The sequence below is a fragment of the Chiloscyllium punctatum genome, chromosome 28 (assembly GCF_047496795.1).
Source record: "Chiloscyllium punctatum isolate Juve2018m chromosome 28, sChiPun1.3, whole genome shotgun sequence".
NCBI classification, from domain to species: Eukaryota; Metazoa; Chordata; class Chondrichthyes; order Orectolobiformes; family Hemiscylliidae; genus Chiloscyllium; species Chiloscyllium punctatum.
This window is the reverse complement of record NC_092766.1, coordinates 48,013,618-48,024,080: the sequence shown is the minus strand read 5'-3', so window position 1 is coordinate 48,024,080 and position 10,463 is coordinate 48,013,618.

The following is a 10,463-nucleotide window of genomic DNA, read 5'->3' as shown; positions in this document are numbered from 1 at the left end:
TGCTGCCCCTACCTCACGTGTTGTTCTCTCAGTCCACCCTCGAGGCTGTTACAGAGATATACTGCTGTCCCTACCCCTTGTGTTATTCCCTCAATTAACCCTCAAGGCTGTTACAGAGATATATTGCTGCTCCTATCCCATGTGTTGTTCCCCAAGTCACCCACGAGGCTGTTACAGAGATGTACTGCTGTCCCCACCTCATGTGCCGTTCCCTCAAATCACCCTCGAAGTTGTTACAGAGTTATACTGCTGTCCCTTCCTTCTGTGATGTTCCCACAATCTGTCCTTCGAAGCTTTACAGAGACATACAAGTGCACCTTAATCAACCCTCGATTCTATTACAGAAATATACAGGTGCCCCTATCCCATGTCTTGTTCCCTATATCCGTCCCTCAGTGCTGTTATGGAGATATATTGCTGCCCCTAACCCATGGATTGTTCCCGCAATCCACCCCCCGATGCTGTTACAGGGTAGGGGACCACGCCATTCAGTCACACAGGATTGTTACAATGAGACGGGAGGAGACCATTCTTCTCCTCGAAGGAATTACACAAGAATATAGAATAAAGTAATTCAGCTCGTTGAGTATATTACACAGCCCAAAGCGAGGCCATTCAACAGGCCTGAACGGATACACAGGGAGAAGGAATTTGTCGCGAACAGGAAATAGAGAGTAGGGAGGAATGTTTACTTTGAGGCTGCACAGCTGTAACTGATGAAGTGCCTCAGAGATCACTGTGGGGTCATCAATGCACTTTGCCACCATCATTCAGCATCTCAAGCTGGTTACACACTGATATGTGGAAGCCATTCAGCCCGCGGAAACTACTGCACAAGAAGAGGGACAGTCCACAGGAAGAGAATGAGTCTGGTCAGTACATCGAGCTGTTAAACAGGAACAGGCAGAGCCCAATCAGACCCAAAACCTGTTCTATGAGACCAGGAGGAGGCTATTCAGCCCCTCGAGATAGTTATACAGCAACAGGAGGGTGTCATTGATGTTACAACATGACAAACCAATAAAACCGAGAATGCACTGATAGAGAGCTCCATGATGATAATCATGGCTCCATTGTTTGTAGAACGTGTGCTCCTTGAACAGGTTTGTTGGCAGTGAGGACGGAAGCAAAATGTTTTGTGTCAAGTCTCAAGGAAGCATCTTCCATCTCCGAAAAGACAAACCTATGTTCTCCATGGAGGTCAGAAGCTGCTGGGAAGAGTTAACTCTTTTATAATGAAGGTATTGCGTCTGCTGTCGGGATTATGGATATCATGACCTTCATTGCAGGATCACGCACCAATTTAACTATATTAATGTGGGGAGAGTTTATTAAAGAGCCTGAACATCTGTCTGTCTGTCTGTCTATCTCTCTCTCTCTCTCTCTCTCTCTCTCTCTCTGTCTCAATCGAAATAGGGAGTGGGGGTGGTTGGGTGGAACGTTCTCAGAGACTCTTCAACTATCCAGAATCATGCAACCCAAGTGAAGAAAAAGCCATGGAATTTATCAGCCTATCAGTGTCTTTTTAGAACATCATGAGTGATTGTCCATCCCCCTTAAGCTTCAATGCAATCACCTCTTATTCTCTCACTGAGTTCCACTCACTGCTCAAGGTGCCATCACCCCAGGGATTAGTCTGGTGAAACTTGAGAGATGGTATCTCCACAGGTCCCCAAATACTGCCTCAACTACACTGTTAGGGATGATGGCAATAATCCTTTTCTCTCACTTAGACACCGCCATTTCTTTCCTGAGCCACAAAAAGCCATTCCTTCTCTGTGCACTACGACTAACATGGAATTTGTAAGTTCCTTACATCTGTACGTAATCAGCAATAAAACCATCACCAGAGATGCCTATGTAGATATTTATTACTTTCGGGGAGAATTTCAATGCGATTGAATACACCTCAGTTAGGGGATGATCACCTACTTGAATAGAAATGAGCTGTAGGAATACGGGAAACAGGCAGAGGGAGGGAGCCATCTTTACTTTTGTTCTTCTCTCACATGATGTATGCTGCCCTGGTCAGTGCAGCATGTTATGCTGACCTTAAACTGAGTGGCTAGTTTAGCTTTTCCACAGTACCGTAAAGAGTAAAACACATTGCTGTGGATTTGTAGCGTTACAACACAGGATAAATTATCCTGCTCAACTAAAACTAGCAACAGAGAACAGGTTTATCCCATGCAGCAATATGTAATAATTCTAGAGTCCAAAAGTATTTAATGTAAAAATTAACAACTTTATTTCTTAAAGTATAACAGAAAATAACAAACGAACGACTATTTATATTTTCTTCCTCTAACCTATCTTTTATCTTTGCCTACCACAATACGAGTCCGATAAGACTCCTAATTAAGATTTACAGAACAAAACTTGTTATCTCAAAACCAGAAACCTTTCGGTTCTTCTCAATATTCCTGTCTTCTTTTCTTCTTGGGGATCCTGTTTCACCAGTTACTATATCAATAAAGGTACCTTTAATAGAACTATTTTTCAGGCAGTCTTTGCATGCCGATAGCTTGGCAGTTCTCCTCGCAACTGTTAAATTTTCCACAGTCCTGTACCCCCCACCCCCACCCCGCCAAACCATAGGATTGTGTCATTGGCTTTTAAGATCGTCAAGAGACGAAATTCAAACTTGATTGGAGGTGGATATTTTGGAGTATAATTAAAACTGTTTGGTTGAATTTGGTTTTGTCTCGAGACAATGAGCGAATCGAGTTGTTTGACCAAATGTTACATTATATCTATTATTCAGAACACTTGGTGCTGTGAGGTAGTTATTGCTGGCTCTTAATTCACTTAAAGGTACATTACACACACATGTTCATCAAAGAAGTCACATGGAAACCTGACTATGGAAGCATGACACATTGACTTCCCTAAAGGACTTGAGGCCAGCAGATGGGTTTTTCTAACAAATAATTATGGTTGCTTTTAAATTCCACCAATTTCCTTCACGAGTTACCAATAGAACATTATTCTGTGGCTCTAGATTATGAGTCAATGGCTTGACCACCATAAACTGTCTTCCTGTATATGCAGAGAACATGTTAAATATTCTCAAGAGTAATTATTTAGTGACAGACATGTCACTTGAAACTGTTGCATCTGGATTGAACAAAGGAGCAAATCATGGTTTATTCAGAAGTTGCACTGAGACTGAGAAGGAGACTGGGATATCATGGTGGTGGTATTGGACAAGTTTGGTGAGTTGGGAGGACATGGAGATGTAAATCTGTGGAGGATAACATGGCTTATGGAGTTTGAGAACAGTCTGGTTCAGTATCAATGTGTAATTTATAAACAGTAGTTTCATAGTTATAATTTATAAGGGAAGGAATTTTTGTTTGGAACTGAAGACATTGACTTGCACTTTCCAAAATTTATATCTCATGAGCAGAAATTCAGTTCAACCCGGTTTAGTAGACAAATATAATGACTTACCAGGAACACCAACTGTAGCGAGGATGGGATAGTAACCAGCTTGAATAATGAAAAGGATAGCCTGGATCCGATACGCTAATGGTATCAAAGGCAGAGAAAGCCAGTGAAGACCTGAGGATAAGCTCCTGTCCATTGTTGGAACATTCCAGTCTAATGTTCTCAGATTCTGATCCATTGTTGGAACATTCCAGTCTAATGTTCTCAGATTCTGATCCACTGTTCGAACAATCCAGTCGACTGTTCTCAGATTCTGATCCATTGTTGGAACATTCCAATCCAGGGTCCTCAGATTCTGAACCATTATTGTAATGTTCCACTCTGATGTTCTCAGATTCTGATCTCTCCTATCCCTCTCTCTCGAACTACTGATCCCTGTTAGAGCCGTCAGTGTTCTCCTACTCATACCATGGAATAACACATTGTCAGAGCCCATTTATCATTCAATGATGGAAATTCTCCAGTGGGATAACTAGGATCCAAGGAGATTAACATTAATCACAGTCACTAAACAAATAGCTCAAGTTAACCCCTTTCAATTCAATACTGATTTTATTAAAATTCAAAATAACGTTCAAAATGTATCCATTTTGCATGGGATATGTGGGGGCAACTGCGGGAAGGAATTTGGAGATAGTAGATTGATTGTGTGCGAACATTCAATCTGCCTTGGATATGGGAGTAATGTCAAAGGATTGTCAGAACATAACTAAGTTGCTCAGTTTATGAATGGAAACATACAGCCTGTAACTATTGATCAGTCATTATAATGTAAGTAAAATAGGGAGAGACCTTTTCTAGTCCATAATTTGACAGTACAATGTGCCTATGACAGCATGAGTTATAACATACAAATGGCATGGATATGTGAACAGAGAATATGATGTTACACAGAATTCAGATGGTTACAGGAGGATCAGAGAGGGCAGGTGAGGATCATGCTGTTAATGTTATCGATGACAATCAAGTGTCATTAAGTACCATTCACTGGACTTCAATTGCAGTGTGATTATGATATTAGGGACATGGTTGCTGAGACTGGAGGGAGGGGATATGATATTTCCCAGTCATCAGTATTGGAATGTTGTTCTTTATAAATCATATGAATATCAAATTCCAGGATACATCTCCAATGAGGAATGAGGAGAGCCAATATTAACCATACGACCAGAAGACATTGTAGCAGAAATGTGGCCACTCAGTCCATTGACCCTGCTCCGCAATTCAATGACGGCTGTTAAGTTTCTCAACCCCAATCTCCTGCTTTTTTTGATCCCCTTTACAATCAATAACGAATCCGTCTCACTCTTAAATATAATCAATGACCTGCCTTCAACAGCCGTCTGTGGCAATGAATTCCATAGATTCACCACTTTCTGGCTGAAGACGTTTCTCCTTATCTCTGTTCTAAAAGTCTCCTCTTTACCTTCGGGTCCTAGTCTCTCCTATCATTTGAAACATCTTCCAAAATTCCTCACTGTCAAGGTCATTCAGTATTGTGCAAGTTTCAATTAGATCTCACAACATCCTTCAGAACTCTATCATATATAGACCCAGCGCCCTCAAATGTTCTTCATACGTTAAGCTCCTGGGACCACTCCCGTAAATCTTCTCTGAAAACACTCCAGGGTCAGTATATCCTTCCTGAGATATGGAACCCAAAACTGCGCACAATAATCCAAATGTGGCCTGACCAAAGCCTTGTAGAGCCTCAGAAGTACATCCCTGTTATTATATTCAAGCCCTCTTGCAATAAATGCCATCATTGTATTTGCCTTCCTAACCATTGACGACCTGCAAGTTTACCTTTTGAAACTCCTGGACTAGAACTCTCTCGTCTTTTTGCACTTCAGACCTCTGAATTTGCTCGCTATTTAGAAAATAATCCATGCAAGTATTCTTCCTGGCATAGTGCTTGGCCTCACACTTTCACATGCTATACCCCATCTGCCACTTATTTGCTCACTCCCCTAATCTGTGCACATCCTTCAGCAGGAGAAATTGAGGACCGCAAATGCTGGATATCAGAGTCAAAAAGTGAGGTGCGAGAAAAGCAAAGCCAGTCAGGCGGCATCCGAGGAGCAGGAGATTCGATGTTTCAAGCATAAAGTCTTCTTCAGGAATGACGGGGGTGGGTGAAAGCAGGCTGAGAGATAAATAGGAGGTGCTCTGGGCTGGGAGGAAGGGAGCTTGGAAGACGACAGCTTGGTGAAGGTGGGTGGTGATAGTGATATGTCAGAGTGGAAGGTGGAGTGGATAGATGGGAAGGAAGATTGACAGGTATGACAGTTCAAAGGGCAGTGGTGAGTTGGAGGGTTGGATCAAGGATAAGGTGGAGGGAGGGGAGATGAGGAAACTGGTGAAAGTGCCCTTGATACCGTGTGGTTGGAGGGACCCAAGGCGGAAAATGATGCATTCTTCCCACAGACGTCTGGTGGCTAGAATTTGGCAGTGGAGGAGGGCAAAAACTTGAATGTCCTTGGCGGATTGGGAGGGTGAGTTGAAGTATTCAGCCAAAGGGCAGTGGGGTTGTTGTGTGTGTGTGTCCGAGAGTGTTCCCTGAACCGTTTTTCAAATCGACGTTCTGTCTTCCCAATGTAGAGGAGACGAGGAGCAATGGATAGAGTAGATGAGGTATTTGGATGCACAGGATGTTCTCTGCCTGATGTAGAAGGATCCTTTGGGGCCTTGGATGGAGGTGAGGTGGAAGGCGTTGGCACAGGTATCATACCTCTTGCAATGGCAAGGGAAGGTGCCAGGATTGGAAGGTGGTTTGTTGGGTGGATGGGGGGAGGGAGGGGGCAGGCGTGAACCGAACGAGGGAGTCGTGAAGGGAATGGTCTCTGTAGAATCCTGATGGGGTGGGAGGGAAGTATATCTCTGGTGGTGGGGTCTGACTGTTGGTGGCAGAAATGGCGGAGGATGATACATTGTATCCTGAGGTTGGTGAAATAGAAGGTGAGCACCAGAGGGTTTCTGTCCTTGTAGTAGTTGGAAGGTTGGAGTTCGAGGGTGGAGGAGTGGGAAGTTGAGGAGATGCGCTAGAGCACGCTCCTGCGGTGGAACCACCTCTTCAATGCTACCTATCACTCTATCTTTGCACTGTTTGAAAACTCAGCCAGAATACCCTCAGTTCTTTCATGTAGGTCATTAATGCACAAAGGGAATTGCTGTGGTCCCAATACTGAGTCTTGAAGAACACCACTTGTCACTGGCTGCTATCCTGTGAAGGACACTTTTATTCCCAGTTTCTGGTTTCTGTCAGACAGTCATGCTTCTCTTCTATCCATGCTAACACCTTGCCTCTAACTCTCGGGGCCCTTTTTATTCTCAATAGCCTCCTGCGTGGCACATTGTCAAAGGTTTTTTGAGGAGCAGGTGGATAACATCTATTGGTTCTCCTTGGACAAATCTGCTCGTTACTCCCTCAAAGTATTCTAGCAGGTTTGTCAGGCATGACCTCCCCTTGATGAAACTATGCTGACTTTGCAATATTTTACTAAATACTTCCAAGTATTAAGAAATCCCATCCTTCACGATTGATTCTAGGATGTTACCCACAACCAAGGTTAGGCTAATCAGTCTGTAATGTTCTATCTTCAGCCTAACTCCCTTGTTAAACGGGGTGTGACGTTAGCAATTTTCCAGCCTCTTGACCCTTCCCTGATTTTAGTCATTCCTGAAAGATAACTACTTACACTTGCACTACTTCTTCAGCTACCTTCCTTAAAAGGCTGGGGTGTAGTCCATCTGGTCCAGGTTATATATCCACATTCAGGCCAATCAATTATCTAAAATGATCTTCTTGATGATGGCCACAATGCTCAGCTCTGCCCTCTCACTCTCTTCAATTTTGGGAAATTACTCGTGTATTCCACCATGAAGACTCATGCAAATTTCCTCATTCATTTCTTTGTTTCCCACTACTGTCTCTGCAGCATCATTTCCCAGTGGTCCACAGTCACTTATACCTCTCTTTTTCACTTTATATATCTAAAGAAACTCTGACAATCTCCTTTCTATTACTGGTTAGCTTACCCCCATATTTAATCTTCTCCATCCTTTTTTTTGCCCTCTGTTAGTCTTTGTAAGTGTCCCAGTTCTTTAGTTTCCCACTGCCCCTCACTACATTATATGCTTGCTCTTTTGCTTGTATGCAATCCCTGACTTCCCTCGTCAGCCCTGGCTGCCTCATCCTCCCTGTAGTATGCCTCTGTTCCTCGGCAATAATCTCTGTTGTGTCTCCTGAATTAATCTTGGAATCTGCTGCCATTGCTCTTCCTCTGTCTTTTCTGCTTGACCCCTCTCCCAGTAAATTCTACCCAGCTTCTCTCTTATGCCTCTGTAGTAGACTTTATTAAGCTGAAATAATTTTACCTCTAATTCTATCTTCTCTCTCTCAAACTGAAGAATAAATTCAACCATGTTCTGATCACTACTCTGAAGATTTCTTTCACCCTAAGCTCCCTTATCAAGCCTGCCTCATTAAATTCAGTATCATCTGTTCCCGAGTGTGCTCCACCATAAGCTGCTCCAAAAAGCCATCTCAAACATTCCTGAAATTCCTTTTCTTGAGAAACCACTACCAATCTGATTTTCTCATTTCCCTTGCATATTGAACTCACCCACGATTACTGTACTTTGATTTCCTACACATCATGTCTATCTCCTGGTTTATGTTGTGCGCCAGCTCCTGACAACTCTTTGTAGCCCTGTACAAGACTCCAACTGTGATTGTCTTACCTTTGTGGTTCCTCAGTTCCACCCACGCAGATTCTACACTATCTGACCTTACTTCCTTTCTTACTATTGATTTAATTTCATTTCTTACTAATAATGCAAATCCACTCCCTCTGCCCACCTGATTATCTTTTCAGTAGGATCAATGTCTTTAAATATCCTGAGCCCCTTGCAGCCACTTCACCGTGACGCCCATCACCTCATACCTGCCGATTTCAATCTGTGCCACAAGCTCATTTACCTTATTCCTTATACAGCATGCATTCAGATATAACTCTGTCAGTCCTGTATTAACCGTTCTTCTTCTCATTGGCATTTGTTTGTCCAGTGTGCTTGAAGGTTGATTGTTAAACATTTCCAGATGCTCTATCCTATTTGTGTCTGTGCTGAAGATTTTAATACCCTCTCCCGAATTCTGTACTCTTACCTCCTCTTTTATATCGGCTTTTTAAAATAAACCCAATAACTGAACCCCCACTCCGCACACACACACACACTCCTTATCAGCTTAAAGCTCTGTCGACAGACCTGGTTAGGATTCACTCGAACTCTGGTCCCAGCACGGTTCAGATGAAGACTTTGACATCAGAACAGGCTCTTTCTTCCTCGTAATAAAAAGGGTTTATTTAACACAAAATGCAAGGACAGAAAAAGCTTTTCTGTACATACCAAAATATGAAAACTACAAAAAGACAATGTTGTTAAAGTACACTTACTATGTGGAGCTATATAAATTAAAATGTGAATTACAAAACCATGGAAGTGGTTAGCAAACTTTATCAATCATTATTTGACCCACAGCTGAGATCCTGATTTCCCCTCTGTCAGTGATCCCCTTCACTGAGATTCTCTCGCCCTGTCTCTCACACAGTGTATTGAGTGGCGACAAGTTGATCTTGGCCCAGACTATTTAAATTAATCCACCTTCTCCCTGGAACCAATCAATTGGTCTCTTGGATTGTGTGTCGCTGTCAGCAACTCAGCTCTGGGATGTTATTGGCGATAAATGATCTGGGATGACAGCCAGTATCAGCACGGTACTCACAGAGTATGGCACCAGACAAAGTGCTTACACTCTCTGGGAGTTTCTAAATACAGTTTCTGTGTATTTCTCCTCATGCTGTCTCCTAATCTAACTTCACACTCGTCTGACAGTCCTTGTTCTCATTCATTGTGTCGCTCCGTTTTCTCTCCACTCTGGTTATCTCACTTCACTTTCTTTCTGTCTATTTATTTCTCTCTCTCCCTCTCAGTCTATCTCTGATCATTCTCTTTATTTTCAAGTTGTGAAGTTGGAGAGCTTGTGGACGCACGGTAGGCTGAATGGACTCCGTCTGAGATATATTAATTATGAATTTCTCTGAAGCACAATAAACACTTTAGGTGCCTGGAGAGACAAGCTGGTCCAGTGAAGGACACAGTGGACAATTAACCATTGTCTCCTCCTGTTTTCTGACATGCAACAACCTCGAATTGTCTGTTCAAACAAATAGACCCCTCACATAAAAATCAGTACAATTAAGACTGCCAGGCCTATTGTGTTCAGTACCCTCTGCCTGTTTTTTGTTGGCCTTAGCTGTACTGGTCTTAGTATCCAAATCCTCTTCAGTCGATGTAACTGTGGGCTTACTGCTGCGGTTCCCCACACCCCTCCCCACCACACCTCCCCCCCCCCCGCACCGCCACACACTTGTTTGAACCATCATAAAGGACAATAGCAAACCTGCCTGCCAGGAGATTGCTGCCAGTTCAGGTCCGTCCTGTTCTTCTTGTGAATATCCTACCGAACTAGGAATCCCAGTGATCCACATATCGGAGATTGCTACCGGTTCAGGTCTATCCCGTCCTTCTTGTGTATATCCTACAGACCCGGAAATCCAAATGATGCACATATCGGAGATATCTGCCAGTTCACATCTGTCCTGTCCTTCTTGTGTATATCATATGGACCCGTGAATCCAAATGATCCATATATCTGAGATTGCTGCCTGTCATCCCAGCTCTTGGGCCATTTATTTAACTGTGCTACCTTCCCATTCCTAACCTCACTCGCATGTAACGTATTCTAATGACTCCAAAATTCAAATATCCTTTCAGCACAATTCCATCAAGGCATTTTTAAAGTTGATAGACTGACTAATAAAAACTTAAGTGTGACGTCATGAACGTAAGACAGCTGATTCAGTCCAATGATCACAGGAACGGATATCTATCCCCGCCCCCAAACATATTTGACAAGGCATAATTATGGACCATCTATTTGCAGATGGACA